At 42.0% G+C, this 19,038-nt stretch overlaps 1 protein-coding gene across 1 annotated transcript in view; it reads right to left on the reverse strand.

Annotated features, from left to right (window-relative positions):
* Positions 1-19,038, reverse strand: part of Snap29 (synaptosome associated protein 29) — a 32,859-nt gene that overhangs the window by 10,011 nt on the left and 3,810 nt on the right. The window lies entirely within an intron of this gene.

The following is a 19,038-nucleotide window of genomic DNA, read 5'->3' on the forward strand; positions in this document are numbered from 1 at the left end:
CATAGAGGAATACTCCCTGAGCCAAGACACACTCGGGTGGGCCTAGGCCCTATCCCAAAGGATATGATAGACTCTGATGATACCCTATGGGAGGCTTCACCATCCAGGGGGAGCAGAAAGGATATGTGATAGGTAGGGTTTTAGTTGGGAGGGGTGGTAGGGGAGGATGGGAGGGAGAAGGGAACTGGGATTGTCATGTAAAACAATCTTGTTTCTAATTCAAATAAAAAATCTTCAAAGACAAAAAAAGATTAAAATTATTTACTTATTATTTTGGCTGAGGAATGGGGATCACATGTGAGGTCAGACAATGACTTGAGAGAGGTCACTTCTCTCCTTTTACTGTATAGGTCCTGAGAATGGAACTCAGAATTGATTCAGCCTACCGGTCCATCTTTATGCCATTTTTTTTTCCTTTTGGTTTTTTGAGACAAGGTTTCTCTGTGTAACAGCTATGGCTTTCCTGTAACTCCCTCTGGTGGTACGTGCCACCATCTCGCATCCATGCCATTTTCATACACACTTTTGATTGACTTCCCTGCTCTCCTTCGTCCCTACCGTACCCTGAAGCTCCCCCACCCCATTCCTCCTTCCACTTAGACATTACAAGTTCCAAGATCCTCCCCACCTATTTTAAAGCCACACTCCCAAACTTATGGGCCTTTCAAGTTTCATGGACTCTGCCTACACTTGTTCCCACTTAAATGGACATGTTTTACATGTTGCATGGTGGTATACACTTTAACCCCAGCACTCAGGAGGCAGAGGCAAGCAGATCTCTGAATCGAGGTCAGCCTAGTCCACAGAGAGAGTTTCAGGATATTCAGAGCTACATAGACAGAGCCTGTCTCAAAAACAAAAACAAACACACAAACAACAAAACAACCAATCAAACAAGGTGGGGGGGGGAGAGGGAGAGAAGAAAAAGGAAACCAGGATTTGTTTATGAATAAGTGAGAACATGGAGATGTTTGTCTTTCTGAGCCTGGATTACCACACTTAATGTAATACTTTCTAATTCCATATTATTTTCCTACAAATTTCATAAATTCTCTATGGTTGAATAAAATTTCACTATGAATATGTACCATATTTTCATGTTTCATTTATCCATTAGAATTTTTTTAGATATATTTTATGCATATGAGTGTTTTGCCTGAATGTATGTATGTGCACCACATATGTGCCTGTTGCCTATACAGGTCAGAGAAGGGCATCAGATCCCCTGGAACTGGAATTATGGATGGCTATGAGCTACCATATACATGCTGGGAACTGAACCTGGGTCTTCTACAAGAGGAACAAGTACTCTTAACTACTAAACAACCTCTTCAGTCTCTACACACATCCAGGCCAGTTCCATGCCTTTGCTATTTTGAAAATAAACATGGAAGCCTTTGGATATACACCCAGGAACATACAGCTAGACCACATTCTATTTCTAGGTTGTGTGGAGGGTCTCCACACGGACCCCATGGTGGCTACAGCACTTAGTTACACTCCCAACACAGTGAATGGTGCTCCTCTCCCACATCTTGCCAGCATTTGTTGTCGTCCGTCTTTATGATGATAGCCATTCTGATTTCTGAATCTCAAAGTAGTTTTAATCTACACTTCTGCTGATGCCTAAGATATTGAAGTCTGAGCTAGATGGACAGCTTGATGGATAAGAACATTGCTCTTGGGCTGGAGAGATGGCTCAGAGGTTAAGACCACTGACTGTTCTTCCAGAGGTCATGAGTTCAATTCCCAGCAACCACATGGGGGCTCACAGTCATCTGTGAGAGGAGATCTGGTACCTCTTCTGGTGTGCAAGCATATATGCAGGCAGAACACTGTATACATAATAAATAAATAAATCTAAAAAAAAAAAAAAGAACATTGCTCTTGCCGAAGACCAGAGTTCAATTCTCAGAACCCATGTTGAGTGGCTTACAACAATCTGTAACTCCTGTTCCAGAATTATCTCTGATGCCTCTGAGGGCCCCTGCACTCATGTGCACATACCCACACAGAGATACACACATACACATAATTAAAAATTAATATTGAAGATATTGAAGACTTTTCTTTGTTTTGAGACAGGATCTCACTATGTAGCTCGGCTGGCCTAGAAACAGGCTATATAGATCAGGCTGGTCTCAAATTCAGAGATTTTTAAAAAATCTTTAATTTTGGTTGTGTGTGTGTGTGTGTGTGTGTGTGTATACATAACCGTAGGTGCTCACTGAGACAGGTGTCAGATCCCCTGGAGCTGAAGTTATAGATGTCTATGAACAGTCTGATACAGTGCTGGGAACCAAACTCAGGTCTGCTACAAGAGCAACACATGCTCTTGCCTTTAACCACTGAGCCACCTCCACAGTTTTTATAAGGCTCTCCCTCCTGGGGATTTAATTAGGGATGTCATGCATGCTGGGCAAGCATGCTACTATCAAACTGTATCTTCATTTTTTGTCTGATAAGATGTAGGTAATTATTTCAGGGTCCTGTTTTGTTTTTTTTTTTTCCCTAAAATTTAAGGTATGCTCTGTGGCCTATAATGTAATAGATTTAAGAGAAGGTTCCTTGTGCCACTAGAAGAATATGTCTCCCTATGTGTTGGATGGCATGTTCTGGAGATAACTGTTATATACATATCTATGTTATAATTATATATCATATGATAATATAATTATAATATATATATGGTATAATTTAGTTCTGAGGTTTTGTTAACAATTATTTGAGTTTGGAAGATCTAAGAGTGACAGTAGGGTCTTAAAGTCTCCTTGTCACTACTGTGTGGTCCTTTTGCCTTTTAGAACCTTTTAGAACCTATGTGGTCCTTTTGCCTTTTAGCGTTTGCTTTATGAAATTAGGGATCCCAAGGTATCTGCAATGGTTATGTCCTCTTGATGAACTGTCCCATGTATTAATAAGTAGTACCTTTATCTCTTCTGAGTAGTTTTAGTTTCAAGTCTACATTATCAGATATGAAAATCATTGTCCTAGCTTGTCTGTACTTCTGTTTACTTGGTAGTTTGATTTCTAATCTCTGGTTCAAAATTTATCAATTACCTTTCTACTTAGGTGCTTTTCTTAGAGACAACAGACAGATCTTGCCTCTTAAAAAAAAAAAAATCCAGGCAGGTCTGTGTATAAGTACTTTAGTAACTGGTGAGTCAAGGCTGTTTGCATTCAAGGTTATAACTGAGAAAGATTTTGTATTACTTATAACTTTGGGTTTTTTTTGTTTGCTTCGCTTTTGTGGTTTTTTGAGACAGGGTTTTTATTGTGTAACCCTGACTGTCTACTTTGAATTCACAGAGATCCACCTGCCTCTGCCACCTGAGTGCTGGGATTAAAGGCATGCACCACCAACGCCCGGCTCATTGATTGATTCTTTTATTTCCAAAATCCCTTTACACCAGTGCCAGTCTTAATACTCATAGGCCTAGACATTGCACTGCTCCCTTATTGGTCCCTGTTTCGTCCTGTTCAGATATGGGAATTCTAAGTGGGCCACCCAAGCTTAGCCAAGTGTTGAAATTCTATTTTACAGCCTAGTGTCCTTTCTGGGTCCTATCATTGTCCGATTCCAGTGCACCCGCACTAGAAACCTCAGAAGCTCTAAGAAGGATGAACCTGTCAGAAAGCTTTCACACATGCTCCCTTTTCAGTCTGTAAGGCTCATGTATCCCAGTCCTGTGTGTGATTTGGGTTACCACTCAAAGCACTTCCTTAGAGAAGCCTTCTCAAACATCTCTGAAGTGGGACTCTTTCCGGCAGCCCTCCTGCTCCAGCATTCTTTGCTTCTCCTCACAGCATGTAAGTTTCATGAGGCAGGAATATACCTTGCTAACTGATGAACGTCCAGTGTGCAATTCAGCAGTGGCATGCAGCAAATATGCCCAAAGTGATGTTCTCCAGCCGCCAGGACAGCCTGATCATACCCCTCCAGGGTTGATATGCTGGTGGGACCCCTGTATTTACTACAACATCAATGACCTCCTTTATGCCTGGCAAACTTGTCTCAGTCCCTATTTAATTTTTAGGAGTGAAGTGCTGGGCATTTATTTTAGGGCCTCATCCTGCTACACAAGTGTTCTACCAATGAGCTTATGTCCTCAAGGGCTCAGTCACTCTCAGGTTATATACTACCATTACAGCTGTGCTCCCGTCTGTCTGTGCACTGTCTCCTTATACAGCTGTGCTCCCGTCTGTCTGTGCACTGTCTCCTTATACAGCTGTGCTCCCGTCTGTCTGTGCACCGCCTCCTTATACAGCTGTGCTCCCGTCTGTCTGTGCACCGCCTCCTTATACAGCTGTGCTCCCGTCTGTCTGTGCACCGTCTCCTTATACAGCTGTGCTCCCGTCTGTCTGTGCACCGTCTCCTTATACAGCTGTGCTCCCGTCTGTCTGTGCACCGCCTCCTTATACAGCTGTGCTCCCGTCTGTCTGTGCACCGCCTCCTTATACAGCTGTGCTCCCGTCTGTCTGTGCACCGCCTCCTTATACAGCTGTGCTCCCGTCTGTCTGTGCACCGCCTCCTTATACAGCTGTGCTCCCATCTGTCTGTGCACCGCCTCCTTATACAGCTGTGCTCCCGTCTGTCTGTGCACCGCCTCCTTATACAGCTGGGCTCCCGTCTGTCTGTGCACCGCCTCCTTATACAGCTGTGCTCCCGTCTGTCTGTGCACCGCCTCCTTATACAGCTGTGCTCCTGTCTGTCTGTGCACCGTCTCCTTATACAGCTGGGCTCCCGTCTGTCTGTGCACCGCCTCCTTATACAGCTGTGCTCCCGTCTGTCTGTGCACCGTCTCCTTATACAGCTGGGCTCCCATCTGTCTGTGCACCGTCTCCTTATACAGCTGGGCTCCCGTCTGTCTGTGCACCGTCTCCTTATACAGCTGTGCTCCCGTCTGTCTGTGCACCGTCTCCTTATACAGCTGTGCTCCCGTCTGTCTGTGCACCGCCTCCTTATACAGCTGTGCTCCCGTCTGTCTGTGCACTGTCTCCTTATACAGCTGTGCTCCCGTCTGTCTGTGCACTGCCTCCTTATACAGCTGTGCTCCTGTCTGTCTGTGCACTGCCTCCTCAACCAGAAGGTTATAGCTTTGTCTTACTTCCTAACACAGGCTCTGCTCTCGGCTCCCTTCCTATGAATCCTCTACCCACACTCCCCACCTCCACTCTCCATTGCTTGGCAATTATATTAACTATGCAATGCTCTTCCTTCATACCTAAAAGCAAAATCCTCACCAATATTTAAACATACTCTAGAAGCTACCTAATAACTGTAATAACTCTGGAAGTTGAGGCAGGAGAATCTCAAATTTGAGCCTAGCCTGGCCTACATAGTGAGCCTGCTTAAAGAAGAAACAAATAAAAAAGCAAAACAACCATCTCCAAACAAAACAAAAACAACCATCCTCAACATGTCATATCCCCTGGAAATTTTTGTTTTTGTTTTTTTCGAGACAGGGTTTCTCTGTGTAGCACTGGAGCCTGTCCTAGAACTCACTCTGTAGACCAGGCTGGCCTTGAACTCACAGAGATCCGCCTGCGTCTGCCTCCCCAGTGCTGCGACTAAAGGCGTGTGCCACCACTTCTCGGCTCCTCTGGAAATCTTAATGAAAGGTGTGAAACTATATAGCCAGCCCTCAATATCTGAGGATTCATCCAGCTGTAAACAAAATAAAATTCTGAAAGTTTGTAACAACACATAATACAGACTTTTTGTCATTATACTCTAAACAATGACGTATGGTAATTGTGCACAGTATTTACATTTATTTTGTATGCCCCCTTGATGTGGGGTCTTATGTAGCCTAGGCTGGGCTTGAACTTGCTATGTAGCCTAGGATAATCTTAAACTTCTGATTATCCTGAGTTTACTTCTTGAGTGCCGAAATCAAATTAAGGCTTTCTGTATGCCAGGCAAGTATTCTACCAACTAAATTACACCCCTAGCCCTTCACTAGGTATTAACAGTAATTTGGAAATAAAGCATATGAGAAGGGCAGAGACAGCCATCAGTGGTTGAGCACTTGGTTAGTTTTATCCCTGGCACTGGAGAGAAGAAGGAAGGTTTGATCAGGACATGTGTGTAATACTAGCTGGAGGAATGGAAATTTGAGTTCTGCCTGGGTCTTAAAAACAATAAACGACGAAACAGAAGTATATGAGAGATATGTGTATATGAGATATAAATATTATGCCATTTTATATAAGGGACTTGAGCATTCTGGTGTTTGTAAGGGTCCTGGAACCAGTTTAAAGCAACTATAGGAAATCACTGAAGCTCAAGTTAAATGTAAAGGTATTTAGTGGAAGGCCTTTAGTCCATTTAGAGAAGTGGTTCTCAACCTGCTCTGCAGGGGTTGAACTATCCTTTCACAGGGGTAGCCTAAGACCATCAAAAAATGCAGAGTTGTTGGGATGATCCTTTTGTACACTGTGTGAAGATGTGCCACTACCTAAGGCACCCTCTGATTGGTTTAATAAAGGGCTGAGCAGCCAACAGCTAGGCAGGAGAGAATAGGTGGGAATTCTGAACAGAGATAGGAACTCTGGGAAAGAATCGGAGGCAGGAGATTTGCCAGCCAGACAAGGAAGAAATTGGATGAATGGTGCTAAGGAGAGGTAGCCAGCCATGTGGCAGAATGTAGATTAATATAAACAGGTTGGTTTAAGTTTTAAGAGCTGTTGGGTACAAGCCTAAACTAAGGCTAAGTTTTCATAATTAATAAAAGTCTCCATGTCATTATTAGAGAGCTAGAGTTATAAAGAAAGACTTGCTATATTTGGTATCCAACCGGAGGTACATATATCCAAGCATAGGGCCCGAGAAAGCTGAGAAACATTCCAGACAAGGAGCTGGACACAGCTTCCTGGCACCGAGGTCTCTGAGGCAGGCTTGGCGCTTGTGGTGCACAGAAGCATGGCTCTTTTAAAAGGTCCGCTGTGCAGCGGAGCACTGTGAGGAGCTGGAGCCCTACTCAGTGGGAGACTAAGTAGAAAGGCCTGGGCTGGTAAGCACAGCTAAGGGCCAGTTCCTGCTAGTGTGAGGCTCTGCTCTCATGGACCCAAGGGGGAGGGGGGCAGGCAGAGCCAGCTGCCATCGCCAAGTGCTAAGGAAGCTGCAGAAGGAGCCTGAAGATGCACAAAAGGGCTTTGCAACATTTTCCCAGAGCCACAGTGCAGAAAGCCAAAGTCCAGACCAAGAAAACCTCCGAACAGGAACAGTATGCCTGAAAATGTGCTTAGGTGCTAAAGAAAGAAAAGAAAATGGGTACAGACAGTCACAGGGGAAAAAAAGTGAAAATAATAAAGTGAAGTTCTTAAAGAAGGAGTAAAGTACTATAAAAAGAATAAGTCACATAAGGATGGGAAATACCATAACACAAGGCATTTGGACCCTATATAGTGCTACATTAGATGATTTAAAAATAGAAGCAGAAAATGAAAGAAAAAAATCAATGACTTAACTGATGTTGGTTTAGTACCCATTATGATTACTATCATTCCGGTATTTCACATTTTATCCTTAAGAGCTGTAGTGGCTTCTGTAACCTCTCAAAGAAAAAAGCTTTACAGATACAGGAAAAAGAAAAATATAAAAGGTGGACTGATAAAAGACAAGCCTTAGAAGAAAGTTAGAAAGATGCATAAATAAAAACAAGAAAGAAGAGTCTTCCACACCATTGTATAATGAAGTAAAATAAGGTCAGCCCAAGTTATTAGAATACCAACCTTAGTTTTATCCAGTTAGTATATGACAGGTACCCCTAAGATTATGAAGAATTTGGATGGCATCCTGTAGAAATACTAGATTTATAAAAATTTAAAGAAGTCATAATCTCATATGGCATGTATTCAACACTCATGAAGCATATATTACATTCTTGGGCAATTCAAACTAGAGCACTCCCCCAAGACTAGGAAATATGACAAAGCCAGTAGAAGCTGGTCCTCAGTTACAGCGGCAATGATGGTAGAAGGAAGGGGCTAAGGAGATCAAACAGAGAAATGGGGGTGGAGGAATCAATAGTTCCCAAGATCAGTTTCTAGTTGAAGGTAAATATGCTGAGATACAAATGCAGGCTGAATGACGATGCCATCTTGGCACTATGTCATACAGCAGGTTTAAGTGCTTGGGACAAGGTTGAAGAAACAGGGAAAAGGTCTCAATCATTTACTAAAAATTGTACAAGGTCCAAAGGAAGCCTTTACTGATTTTTTTTTTCACAAAGACTAACTTCAGCTGTAAATAGAAAAGTATCAGACTCAAAAGCTAGGCAAATAATAATTGAATCTTTGGCTTTCGGAAATGCTAATTCTGAATGCAAAAAAAAGGTGATCAGGCCTCTAAAGGCAAGATCAGCACCGATAGAAGAATGGATTAGAAATATGGTTGATATTGGTATCATACTTATGATGCAACTTTAATAGGAGAAGGAATCTCTAAACCTTTTAAGAAAAGCCGAACTGTCAAAGGTCTTGGCTGTGGCAAGCAAGGTTGTTTGAAAAGGGATTGTAGGCAAGGTGTTCCTAGAAACGATGTTTGTTCTAGAGATAATCCCAATAGAAGGCACCAGATTTCTGGTGTGGCAAAGGCTGAGCACTGGACTAATGCAGATCAATAAGGGACAAACAAGGTAATCCCTTGGGGGCACTGGCAGGCCCTGATATCAAATTCAAGTCAGTTATTTCAGGTCAGCAGCAGAGAAACTCATCTGCAGAGCAATTAAACAGCACTGCTCTGGAGACAGCCATTAATAACCCAGATATCAAGGTTAGAAGGGCAGCTTTAGGAGATAAAACAGAAAACTTAGGAGAGACCAAAAAACAATTATTTTGGCAAGCTGCTACAGAATATCAGAGGCCAAAACTGAAAGTATTAGTAAATGATACTGAAATTGAAGGTTTGTTAGACATAGACACAGATATAAAAATAATTTCACCAAAATCTTGGCCTCCAGATTGGCCTCTTCAGGAGGTAAATATTCAGCTTCTAGGAATTGGACATGGTTTCAGGTAAAACAAAGTCTACAATGGATTAAATGCATAAGACCAAAAGGTCAAATAGGAAAATTGAAGCCCTATGTAGCTAATATAGCCATAAACCTATGGGAAAGAGATCTCTTTCTTTTCTTTTTTTTTTTTTTTTGAGATCTCTTGATAGCAGTATAATAGTATTGCACAGATTAACATTCCTGCAGCTTCAGAGATAGGCCATAAAGGAGATGTTCCTAATAAAGAAATTTAAAAGCATTCTCAAAGACAGTCACAGACTGTCCAGGACACAGCAGAGGTTGGCTCTTCAAATTATATGGGAAAGCCATTGCTGATAGAACACCAACTGTGCCAGGTGTTGGTAACACACACCTTTAATCCCAGCACTCAGGAGACAGAGGTAGACAGATCTTTGAGAGTTTGAGGCCAGCCTGATCTACAGAGTGAGTTCCAGGACAGCCAAGGCTACACAGAGAAACCCTGTCTTGAAAAACAAACAAAGAACACCAACTGCCCTACTACTAAAATGGTTAATTGACAAGCCTGTTTTGGTAGAGAAATGGCCTATGAGAAAAGAAAAGTTACAGGTACTGGAACAGCTAGTCCAAGAGCCATTGGAGGCTCAACATATAGAAGAGTCCACTAGTCCTTGGAATTCTCCTATAATTAGTCATTTAAAAAAATCTGGAAAATGAAGGATGGTAACGAATCTGAGAGCAATCAATAAAGTCATTCAGCCTATAGGTTCCTTACAACCTGGAATTCCTTTAACTTCTTTATTACCTAAGGTATGGCCTATTAACTATAATTGATCTAAAAGACTGCTTTTCATAATCTCTTTGCATGAGCAAGATAGAGAAATGCCTCAACCCATTAAAAGGTACCATTGGAAGGTCTTGCCCCAGGAATGTTAAATAGCCCTACCTTATGTCAATATTTTGTGCTGTGGGATGACTAAGCCCTAATGGCCAGCCTACATAGATCAGCAGCCTACGTAGATAAGAGCTTGTGTAATAAATACTTCCTGAAAGTCAACCTGGGTCTGCCTGAGGGCTTTGACAACAGCAGCCGAGCTATGGCAAGAAATAATGTGGACCAAGGAAAAGTGGCCATGTCAAGTCAGCAGATGCCAGCACAACAGATTGTCCTCGAGGCAGGGTAGTGAGTATATAAAGCTTGCCCCTTCCTTAATAAACCGAGCTTGTTGCTTTGACCTGCTCCTGGTGTCTGAGCTATTGATGCTGCATCTACTTGCCCCCTCCCTGGAGGGACCCTGTAACATTGTTCAACAGCCATTAAAAATAATTCATAGACAGTTCTCTCGATCTGTAATTTACTATTATATGGATGATATCTTACTAGCAAATTCAGATGCAGATACCTTAGGAAAAAATGCTTAATGAAGGAAAGAGAATTTTGCCTTGCTGGGAATTAAAAATTGCTCCTGAAAAAAAGACAAAGAGAAGATTCTATTAAGTATCTAGGATATAAGATAGGTTTACAGAAAACTAGACCACAGAAGGTACAAATCAAGAGTGATCAATTATTAACTCCTAATGATTTTCAAAAATTGCTGGGAGATATTAATTGGCTGAGACCCACAAATGGATTGACTACTCAAGAGCTAAGCAAATTATGTCAAACCTTACAAGGTGATTTGAACTTAAATAGTCCAAGAAATTTATCAGTTGAGGCTGAGAGAGAATTTGCTTTGGTAAAAAAAAGAAATTACAGGATGCATATGTGGATCACTTGGATCCAGAGCTTGACTGTGTTCTACTTATCTTACCTTCTACTCATTCTCCCACAGGAATTCTTATGTAGAGAGAAATAATGTCTTGCAATGGACACAAACAGAATAAAAAAACAAAGACCTATTTGAATATCCAGAAAGAGTTGTTTTATATACTGAAACTGCTGAATTAAACCAGATGATTCAGAATTAACTTCACTATTTATTCAACTACAACAAGTAATCAGAAATAGAAATCATCCCTTGTATATAACATATATCAGATCCCATACAGGTGTCCCAGGCTCTCTAGCACAAGGCAATGATGAAACTGATCAGCTATTAATAGGAAATATGCTAGACGCCTCAGACTTTTATAAGAAACACCATCTTAACAGAAAAGGTTTGAAGAAAGTTTTTTTTTTAATTATTTGGCAGTAAGCCAAAGAAATTATAAGGAAATGTCCTGCTTGTTCATTTTTTTTAAAAAGAGGTGACAGGGAGTCCCATTAGCAAATGCTGATGTGTAGACAATGCTGAAGCCTGTCTTTCCAGTGCTACCACCCACTTATTTTCTTCAACACTTTCACATAGTAAGAGCTGGGGCTCTAGCTTCCATATTCAGGTAGAACGCATGCCTAGCACATGTGAGCCTCTAGCTTTCATACTCAGCAGAGTGAACACACATAGACTGACTAGAAGGCACCTCACTCCCTGTCTCCTCATAAACTGTGAGACACGCTGTGGCCCATGCTGCCTACTTGCTCTTTGTATAACCAAACTTCATTACCTGCAGGAGTAACCCAGAAGGTACCAAAGGAAATGAAATCTGGCAAAAGGATGTGTTTCATTTTGCAGAGTTTGGAAAATTAAAGTGTGTGCACCATACCATAGATATATATTCAGGATTTCAGTGGGCAACAGCTTTGAGATCTGAAAAGGCTAATATTGTAATTACACATTTATTAGAAGTGATAGCTATTATGGGGATGCCTGTATAAATTAAGAGTGGCAATGCTCCAGCATATGTCTCTAGAAAAATGAAAAAGTGTTTTGCATATTATAACATAAAGCATATTACAGGTGTACCACACAAACCTATAGGACAAACAGTTGTAGAAAGATCCAATAGTACTTGGAAAGGGATGCTTAATAAACAGAAACAGGAAACAAAGACCCCCCCCCCAGACAGATTACCTAGTACTTTATTAACTTTAAATTTTTTAAATGCTAATGAACAAAACCCAACAACTGCTGAGAGACACTGAATTGTAGTAAAAAAAAAAACAACAACAAAAACATGAATTAAACCAGCCTGTGTAGTTTAAGGATGTCTTAACTTCAGAATGGAAGTCAGGAAATGTGTTGCATTGGAGAAGATGATGTAATTAATAAAAATCAGATTTGACTGGGGAAGACCTGAAAATCTTGGCTGCAGATATGAAGAAAGAAACCAAGAAAAACTATATGACAGGTGACGTACATGCTGATCCCTCTGCATGGGAACAGCCCTGAGACTGGATGAGACATGACAAATCTTGTTGGCTACAGAGTCCTCATGACTTATTATTACATGTATCCTTTCAAATGGTTTGGATGGAGATTTATATAACAGTTTGGTTATATAGGCCTAACAGACAACTAAAGTTGATAGATGCCTTTTACCTACTCAAACATAGAACAACAACAACAACAACAAAAAACATCTTTAGCTGACCTGTGCACACCACACATTCAATACTTATGTTAATGCAGATATATATGTTACCTTTAAAAGTTTGTGTGTTTTCAGAGCAAAAAGATCAGACACCAATGAAAACAAGTAGCCCAAGTGACTCAGCCCTCAGAATGCCTCTGTTGCAATTTCCTCAAAATTCTGCATCCAGAACAACTTCAAAGTTGCTAGCTGAGATGGTCCACCCTCACACACTACTCCAGCTAGGACTTTAGATAAGCCTTGCACTTTCCAGTCACACAGAGACTGGACAACAAATGATACAGCTAGATCTCCCAGGACTTGACCATCATCCCAACTTCCTCAGGGTCTCCTAAAGATGCCACTGCCCCCAGATAGTGGGAAGCAATTTTAAGAACACAACGCCCCCATTCCCAAGAGGTGGGGTGGGTGGTTTGGATCATTTGGTGAGTTATGGATGTTTGCCATCATTTAGTGGAATTGATTTCAAGTTGTTATTGGTCACGGTCAGGGAGGAAACAAAGCAAAGGAGGTAAATTCAGGGATTTCTTTCTTTCTCTTTCCTCTATCTTTTGTGGAGATATATTATTTATGATTTAATAAAGTACTGGAGATCAAAATGCAAAGCTAGCCACAGCCAGAACCAGGCAGTGGTCATACACACCTTCAATCCCAGCAGCCATACTAGCTAGCTATAGAGGCCAGGCAGTGGTGGCACATACCTTTGATCCCAGGACTTGGGAGACAGAGGCAGACAGATCTCTGTTCATTCAAGGCCACACTGAGCTACACAAAACTCAGTCTAAAAGAGAAACAGCTCACACAAACAGCTCAGCACTTGGGACCACATGCCTTTAATCCCAGCACTAGGGAGGTGGAGACAGGAGTGATATGGCTGGTCAGAGACGGGAATATAAGGCAGTAGGAGACAGAAACTCAGTCTGAGGCTTGGTGGAGAGCAGGGCAGTCTGAAGATGTGTGGAGACAGGTTCACCCATTTCAGTCCTAGACAGAGGTAAGAGCTAGTGGCTGGCTGCTTTGCTTTTCTGATCTTTCAGTTTGAACCCCAGTATCTATCTCTAGGTTTTTATTATTCGTGTTACAATTGGTGCCCAAAATTAAAGTATGAATTAATGAAAAAGCCATTTGCCTGTGAGTTTGAAGCCACCAGCCCAGGCCAGAGCTACATACAGGGCTCCCACTGGAGTCTTTGGGCTAGGTTTTCTTTTGTTTTCTCCCTAAAACTTTGAGCAAATTTGGGATTTTCCTGTTGTAGACTTTTTAAGCCATCTTCAGCTGCCACCCAAACTTGGGAGTCTTTGCCTTCAGGCAGTTCCCACCACACGTTTCTTCCTTGCAATCCCATGTGTATTTTTCAGACAGACAGCTCCCTCTGCACCCCACATGGGTGGCAGGCTTTCCCTACAGCCCCTCTCCTTGGGCTGACACTCTCAGCTCACCGCTAGAAAACTCTCAACAGAGGAATCTCAAATGACTGGAAGACACTTAAGAAAACACTCAACATCCTTAGTCATGACAAAAATGCAAATCAAAACAACTCTGGGATACCATCTTACACCTGTCGGAATGGCTAAAATAAAAAACTCTGATGATAGCTTATGCTGGAGAGGATGTGGGGTAAGAGGAACACTTATCCTTTGCTGGTAGGAGTGCAAACTTGTACAGCCAGTTTGGAAATCAGTTTGGCAGTTTCTCAGAAAATACTCAATCTACCTTAAGACCACTGTTGGGCTTTTACCCAGAGGATGCACACTCACACCACAAGGACATCTGTTCAACTATATTCATAGCAGCATTATTTGTAACAGACAAATAATGCTGGAAGCAACCTAGTAATTATGAAATCTTAGGCTTATTCCCAGCTAGCTCTTAAATTAACTCATTTATATAAATCTATGTTCTGCCACATGGTTCGTTCCCTCTCTTCAGTACCATAGGAATCTCCTGCCTCAGATTCTTTCCCAGAGTTCTTATCTCTGCCTGGAAGTCCCACCTATCCTCTCCTGCCTACCTATTGGCCATTCAGCTCTTTATTAAACCAATCAGAACCTGGAAGCAACCTAGATGCCCCTCAATTGAAGAATGGATAGAGAAAATGTGGTACATTTACACAATGGAGTACTACTCAGTGGTAAAAAACAATGACTTCTTGAAATTTTCAGGCAAATGGCTGGAACTAGAAAAAGCCAAGTGAGGTAACCCAGACCCAGAAAGACACATATATGTACCCACTCATAAGTGGATATTATACATAAAGCAAAGGGTAACCAGCCTACAATCCATAACCCCAGAGAACCTAGGTAACAAACAGGATCCTAAAAGAGACATACACGAATCTACCTAGGAAGGGGAAAAGACAAGATCTCCTGAGTAAACTGGAAGTGTGGGAGGCAGGGGAGAGGGAAGGAGGAAAGTGGAGTGTAAGAAATATGTATAGCTCAATTAAAAAAAAAAAAGAATGCTATCCAAATTGCACAAGCAGGACAAGCCAACTGTCAAACTTTGCCAAGACAAGGTAGGACAATCCTTCAGAATTCTTGCTTCACAGAAAAGTCTGTCAGATATTCTGGGTCTGTAGGCTGAAGATGTCTGCCCCAGTGCTGCAGAGGAACCTTGGCTGGCTGTCCAGGCAGCCAGCTCTCTCTGTCATTTCTATAGTTTTCAAAGTTGCTTACTCTGCACCTCTTGTTTATTCAGATATTTATTCTTTTCAAGTTTCTGATGGGGTTGGTCTAGATAGAGTTTTACAGTTTTCCTTATTACCAACATTGAGAGCATAAAACCTTAAGTTGTCTATCTAAGAAAATGTTTTAAGGTCTAAAAAGATACTTTTAGGTTGGTAATACAAGTTATGATAGAAAGTGTTTTAGGTACAAAACTTTGGACTCACCAAGATAGGATAGATAATACTTTCTCCAAAGTTGCCATATACAAATGGACTAGATATTGTTAATGTAATTCTTACCTAATAATTGTTCTTATTGTATATAGTTTATTAACATTAGAGAAAGAGCCTTTTATTGGACTACAAGGGGGAAACATTGGGATGATCTTTTTGTACATTGTGAAGGTGTACCTGCCTAAGGCATTTTCTGATTGGTTTAATAAAGAGCTGAATGGCCAATAGGTAGGCAGGAGAGGATAGGTGGGACTTCCAGGCAGAGATAAGAACTCTGGGAAAGAATCTGAGGCAGGAGATTCCTATGGTACTGAAGAGAGGGAACGAACCATGTGGCAGAACATAGATTTATATAAATGAGTTAATTTAAGAGCTAGCTGGGAATAAGCCTAAGATTTCATAATTACTAAAAGTTTGTGCCATTATTAGAGAGCTAACCATATAAAGAAAGACCTACTACACAGATATTTACATTACAATTAATAACAGTTACAAAATTACAGTTATGGCTGGGTGGTAGTGGCACACGCCTTTAATCCCGGCACTTGGGAGGTAGAGGCAGGCAGATCTCGGTGAGTTTGAGGCTAGCCTGGTCTACAAACAGAGTTCCAGGACAGCCCAAGGACTGTTACACAGAGAAACCTTGTCTCAAAAAACCAAAAATCAAAACAAAACAAAAAAACCAAACAACAAAACACCAAAATTACAGTTATGAAGTAGCAACATAAATAATTTTGTAGTTGGAGTCACCACAGCATGAGGAACTGTATTAAAAGGTCACAGCATTAGGAAGGTTGAGAACCACTGGTTTAGAGACTGTGGGATGGGTAAACAAATGTACAGCCTTTTCTATCAAAGGGTTAAATAAGGCAAAACTCCATTTGAAATACTGTCAAGAAACTACCTGGGAGAAATTTAAGTTCCACCCCAGTCAGCACTTGTTGAAATGTGCTCAGGGTTGCAGCCTGTTCTCAGGAGTCATACTTTCCTCATTATGTCCACCATTTTGATTTAGCCAACCACCTAGGAGTATGAGGTCATGCTCTGACCCCTTTTTTCAGGAACATAAACCCAATAGGACCACCACGGGGTGTACTTGCCTGCCTTGGCATGGCTGTGCACCTTCTGCAGAAGTAAAACTTTTAGCCTTAATGAAATACTTTGGATTAGGTGGTCACTTTCTTGAGGCCCCAGACACACTTGTAACACAGTGTTAATATTTCTAACACAATGTGTTGCTTAAATTCTTTTTAGTGGGTGAAATTCAGAACTACAACACATAGGCAAAACACTAAAACATTGATTTGAATTTATCTTTAAACCCTGTTTTCCACCAAGCTATATCTCCATCCCTAGGTAATTTTTTTTGAGACAGTAGCTCAGTATGTAACCCTGGCTGGCCTGGGTTAAACTCACTATTTAGCCTATATTGGCACTAAACTCACAGAGATCTGCCTGCATCTGTAGGGACTGAAGGCACATACCTTCAGTGTTCCCAGCTTAGGAATTGTTGTTGTTGTTTTTCAAGACAGGGTCTCTCTATGTAACTCTGGCTGTCTGAGAACTGGTTCCTTGGTCCACATTGGCCTGGAACTCACAGAGATCAGAGATCCACTTGCCTCTGCCTCCTGAGTTTAGGATTAAAGGCATGCACCACCACCACTACCGGGCATATTAGGAATGTTTAAAGACATTAAAGAAATTTGAAAAGAAAAACACTATTGGACTGTGTCAAGCAAACTTGCAAGAACTATTTTTCAGAGGAAAAAAAGGACCTGATAATTTATCTTCAGAGTCTCCAAACTTATCATCTTCATAGACTGTTGTGGAACAAGCCAGAAGCTATAAATCTGGATAAATACGATTTCTGTAGCACCCATGTATTTTTTTTCTATCTTCCTTCTTCTTTCTTTTTTATTTGTACTATTTTGCATACTGCAGCTCTAACTCAGTACTTATATACAGTGCTCAACCCTGAGCTACAGCCACAGTTCTGGGTGACTGCGTAGGACAACAGGTGATGCTGGGGGCTGAAACGGGCAAAGCTCTGGAGGGCCAGAGGCCTTTGGCTGCTCTAGTAGCCAGTTCTTCCTATTGCTTAGAAAGCTGCAGGGGAAACCAGACAGCTTACATAGATATTACAATGGGATTTATGTGAAGATGGCTTTCCCACTGAGAGGCAGAAGGCCAGAGGAGGAAGGCTGCTTTCGTTTCTGGGAAGTTTCTATGTACCAGAACATGGTGTACACCGGAGAACATGAGACCAGCAAAGCAAAGAGCTTCGTTGGTTAAACTCCTCCTCTGAAAGGGATAGGAAATGACTGGACCTAATGTGCTCTGACCTAGGACTGCCCAAGGAGGAAGGGGTGTGGCAGGGCACATGGCAGGAGAATTGGTGGTGCTTCCTCAGTGTTTCCTGTGGGGATGGGCTGGCCAAGACTCCATACTCCAGCTACGATGAGCTAAAGACCAATTACAAGAACCAGTCAGTATAATGCCCTGAATCCTCTTGTACTTTCAGAGTACCTCATCCATGCTTTCTTCTGTGTCATGTTTCTTTGTGCAGCAAAGTGGCTTACACTGGGTCTCAATATGTCCCTTTTGGCATATCCTATTTGGAGGTATATGAGTAGACCACTAATGAGCAGCCCTGGACTCTATGACCTGACAAGCATCATGAATGCAGACATCCTAGCCTACAATTTGCCTCACATTGTGGGCCATTTGAAGTTGAGGTTGTAATGATATCACTAAAGCCAAGATAAATGATAACTGGGTGCTTATTGGGGAACAATTACATAGAAAAATACAAAGAACTGGGGAAGCGTTTCCCTGTCCTGCCTACCGGATCCACTGAAAGATCCAACAGAAAGGACCTGCGCAAGCAACCTCACCTTACTTACGCTTCCCTCTTTCCTCTTTCATCCACCTGAAGCCACACCCAAAAGGATGTGGCCATGGTTACAGGTTCACAGACCAGACACTTACACAGTCATGCTGAAGACAGACCTCAAAAGCTCTGGATTGCAGGTGTGCGGGCACACCTTAGAAGTGGACTCTGTTGGCTTTTCCATCTGCCTTCTGTGAGGATGAGGCCAACACAAGTATAGGGTGGCTGGGGGGGGGACAAGGAATGCGGCTCAGCTGGTAAGGGTGCTTGCCTAGTACACATGATGTTGGGATCTCAATTCCCAGCACTCTGTAAACTAGGGTGGTAGGACGTGTCTGTAATCCCAGTTCTTGGGAGGAGAAAGCAGAGTCAGGAGTCCAGGCTCATCCTCAGGTACACAGAGGTATGAGCCCCTGTCTCAAAAAAACAAAGGACAATGAAATACAAAATGCCCTCATGTAAACAATAGACAGGCTAGTGATACAAACGATACGGGTGAATCCCCAACTTCTTTAAGCCCCAAGAGTTTTCTACATTTACACAGGAAAAAGAGAAGATATGCATGGGCTGCCAAGGAACTACAGAGACAGTTCCTCCATTCCTCTATTCTGTGAGTGACTCCTGAGAGCAAGAGAAAGCACAAGTCAGGGACACAAAGGGCACAGACTGCCAGAAGGGAGGTGACATTCACCTTATGTTCCAGGGCACTGTAAGGGCTCAGGGAATCAAAGGCAGCATGGAACAGTGTGGGACTTGTCTGCTAAAGGTCCTTCCAGTGCTAGTTATTAAGTGGGGACTAA

This window comes from Cricetulus griseus, chromosome 4 (assembly GCF_003668045.3).
Source record: "Cricetulus griseus strain 17A/GY chromosome 4, alternate assembly CriGri-PICRH-1.0, whole genome shotgun sequence".
Lineage (NCBI taxonomy): Eukaryota > Metazoa > Chordata > Mammalia > Rodentia > Cricetidae > Cricetulus > Cricetulus griseus.